General features: G+C 26.2%; 1 long non-coding RNA gene across 1 annotated transcript; it reads right to left on the minus strand.

The window, feature by feature from the left end:
• Positions 1-637: 637 nt before the first annotated feature.
• Positions 638-3461, minus strand: LOC111628488. Its single transcript, XR_002757181.1, has 4 exons — positions 3341-3461; positions 2118-2205; positions 1404-1498; positions 638-779 (listed from the first exon to the last, which is right to left on the minus strand). It is a non-coding gene; the product is annotated as an uncharacterized LOC111628488 (long non-coding RNA).
• Between the last annotated feature and the right edge of the window lie 648 nt (positions 3462-4109).

Raw genomic sequence — 4109 nt, forward strand, 5'->3', positions numbered from 1 at the left:
GAACCCGATATGGCGTAATTATTATCCAACTGAATCAAGTGTTTAGACTTATTAAAAATGATAACAGCTCTAAACACAGATGTAATTAGGAAAATATAAAAATAACTATGAAAACATATGCAGATTACCACAAAATTTTAACACAAAATATACTGCAAGAACTTTAAACCTTTGATAAAGATCTTGAAAATAAGAAAAAATAATGGTGGTATTTCTGGTTTTTAATCATATTCTTAATTTATTTAATTTGAAATATATTCTCTTGGTCTCAAATTAGTAGTATCCTGTTCCTGTACATCATACTTTTCTTGATGACAACACAGTTACGCTAGTTATCTCTGTAACTCTATTCAAGGAAAAATTTTAAATTGAAAACACGTAAATTTAGGGCTAGACCGCAAAGTTCGTTTATAATTAATCGGGGCCTCCTGCTACTGAGTTTTCCATATATGGTGCTGAAAATCATCTATCTAACACTGTTCTCGAAATTAATGAAGGACAGATAGAAGGTAAAAATTTAAAGGTATACAAATTTTTTCAAATTGCAGCCCAATAATTATTAGAAATTATCTACAAAATTTATACTGTAATTTATTTTTACTTACCTGTTACTGTATATACCAATTTCGCATGTATCAGTATATGAACAAATACAACAGGGTAGGTAAGTAAACATTTAATTCCACAAAAAAATCTCGTCTTGTCATTCAAGTCGGTATTAAAAACCTTTTGGATTGATGTATGTAACGAAACTGCAAGAAAACTGTGTAGAAAGTCTCCTAAAAATAAAAAAAAAACGAACATTTTCGGAAACTAATAATAATAATTGAAATTAAAAATACATCTAATTAACGATATTATTAATGTAAATTATTAAAAACTCATAATAGCAAATATGATTTTTACTGTCATTTTTAAATTTTATTTAGATAAGGATGCTTACAGAAATAACATTAAATTTATCTCTTTTAGGACAAACTAACTTTTATTTTTCTTTAAAATTTCTAATTTTATACCTTTAAATTATTACAAACATAAGCTATTAAATTGGGTAAAGCAAATTAAACTAATAATATGAAAATTATAAATACTTTTAAACGATACTTCATATTGCAGGTATTTCTAACGACGTACTTATTAACTTAGTATTTAAAATAATTGCATAGTGAAATATGATAAAGTATTGCTGTAAATTGTCAAAATTTTCAGCATAAACAAATTCTCAACATTGATGACGTAAAGTTTATAACGCAGAGTGTAAAATATTTTACATCATTAAGTATAGAAAATACAATAATTATCAGTAAAGAATTCAGCCTACACTATTAAACAACTTTTATCACTAAAATTTCTGTGATCTCATTTTCCAGAAATATGAAATTAGACATTAATTATGACAATACCTTTATTGCAATATACATTAATAATATTAAATTTAAATAGAGTTTCAAGAATTGTTGCAACAATAACCCACGTGATGAAGATGCTGATCGCAATTCTGAAAATATAAAGTAAAACTTCATTAGTAATATAATTATATAATCTTGTTTAAAACATTTATCATGTATTTTACGAATGAATATTATTTTCCTAATTTGTAGGCAAATTTTTAGAAATCTTTTCATAATTTCACATTAGAGAAATTACTTGTATTGATGGAAATTAGGTTATGCAGCAATACAAGAGCAATATACTAAACTTTGGGAAAACCTTTTATGCGTAATTTGTCTGTTGTGTTAAAGAAGTGAGAATAAAACCGAAAAATTTCTCGCGCCACCCGTTGCTTACATTCAACTTGATTATCACTCGAATAGTGGCGAAATTCTCATTAAAAGCCACGTTTTCCTGGAGGACCGACAACGAGTTTCTTTAGAACATTTAATCAAGCCAGTACAGTAAGGAAACTATTTGTAAATTTGTCATCTATAAGCTAAATTATTACCTTAATATCAGATTAAATTTTAAATATTCATAAGAAAATCGTAATTAATTAGTTACACGTTTAAAGAATATTAATAAATTTATTTTTATAAAATATATAATAAAAATATTTCAAAAATATCTTGTAAGTTTCATTTTCTATTTAGTCAGGAGAATAAAATATTATAGACACTTACATACAAATTATTTGAGTTGTATGAATTGTAATCTTCTGGTCTTTTACTTTGCAGAAGTTTACATTTGCCCTGTAAGGATCTCTGAATGCTAAAACACATCAATAATCACACAGATTATAAAAACGATAAAATAATTGCTAACTATTTTTAATTTGAAATTTGCTATGCTAAATATTATGTATAATATCGTGTGTGAATTTTAAGAATAGTTCTTACGCGATATTGGCAAATTACTCAATTTGCTTGAAATATTACCTTAGACATGCAATCTTTCAATACAATAATATATTTAAATTTAAACAGTACAGATTATACTAATAGTATCATATTTGCAGCTGCAAAGTAACGATTATACAATATCAAAACATATTATAAATGATATCTTTATAATCGAAAAAGCTGTCTGTCCGTAGGCATTAATTTACCTAGATCCATCTCGACTTCAGTCAGACTCAAAATAGGAAAATGAGTGGTGACGTACGAGCCCGATGTGTAAGAATAAAAGATAGCAAGTGTTTACTAACTCTGATTTGTTCTCAAGTTCCACAAATTAGCACATTTGTGCCTTTACCACTTTGGCCATCTACAGCTTTCATACGAAAATTAGTGTTATGGTACGTTCTCTCAAGGAGTAAACCAGTAACTTGCCCTTTCTAGGATCGAGTAAAAAGTTTCAAAGTTATAAATGTAAAAATGATTGAGATATGTAACTTTATACCCTCGACCACAAGACTGTATTTTATAACATATCTGTGAAAACCACAAAAACTTAAATAATTAAATAATTTAGATGACAACAGAGTGAAGCCGATCATGTATTATATATATTTTATTATATTACAGTAATTTTTTCCATTTAGTATCAAATTTTATTAGTAACATGATTTCAATTTCAAACTTTTCTCCATTCTGGAAAAAATTTTGAATTGAAATCGTACGATTTCAATTCAAAGCTTCTTTACTTCCTCCATGCCAGAGTAGTCGTGGTCTCCTTCCAAAAAATTTTCCAATCTTTGTCATGACTTTCATCTATTTAACACTATTCTTGATATTATTAATGAAGGACAGACAGTAGAAATATATAGGTCTAAAATCTTTTTCAAATTGCAGCGAAATGAATAATAATTTTCTAACTGTGAGAATAAACGTCTTACTAATTATAAAATTATAGGAAAAAAGGTATCTGGATAATATCTAAGATATTAATTTTATTATTAACTTACCCCATTGAAGAATATTTTCTACATCTTGTCGGTTACATCTACTCAGTATACAAATATCCAAACGAAATGCTACTTTCTTAAAACTAAATATTTCAATCAATTTATTCAATGGAAATGGTTGCTGTAATATAGTAAAACATATTAGTTGGCCTGTATAATTTGACATTGTCGATTATATTACTTACGAAAATATCTTCAACCATTCTAAAGTATTTTGTATTTTGAATATCTTCTGGCACATCACTAAATTTATATGAATTATATCCAACAGATAATGAACAAAATTTTCCATAAATTGTGTTTATTCTTTTATCATCTTTTCCTATTTTATGATTTCTAACTTCAATATTCAAGCATTGATCATAATCTCCATGAAACCATGTCTTTCCACTGAAAATTCCCGACGGTTTCCCTAAAGAATCCAATACTGAAAAATTGGTATTAAAATTATTAATATAAAAATTTTGACTCATTGTTTTTCTTATTATGTACTAATAAATGAAGCAATTTTCTAAAACAGAAACCTTTTATGTAGTAGAAATTATTGATACATTCATTTTACTATACTGTATTTTTTTACTTTTTTATTCTTAATCAAATTAATAAATAATCTCTCACCCCTCAGCAATTCTTTTATTAGATATACTTAAAATATATTTAAGAACGAGCAATTATTTCTTGTGTCATCGTAAGAATTGCAAGCTGCAATTTTTGATAATATTTTAAATTAAATTAATTTAATATATATGCTTTCCATCTCAAGTTAGTA

Source organism: Centruroides sculpturatus, unplaced genomic scaffold, assembly GCF_000671375.1.
Source record: "Centruroides sculpturatus isolate CEXI.00-Female unplaced genomic scaffold, Cexi_2.0 scaffold488, whole genome shotgun sequence".
Lineage (NCBI taxonomy): Eukaryota > Metazoa > Arthropoda > Arachnida > Scorpiones > Buthidae > Centruroides > Centruroides sculpturatus.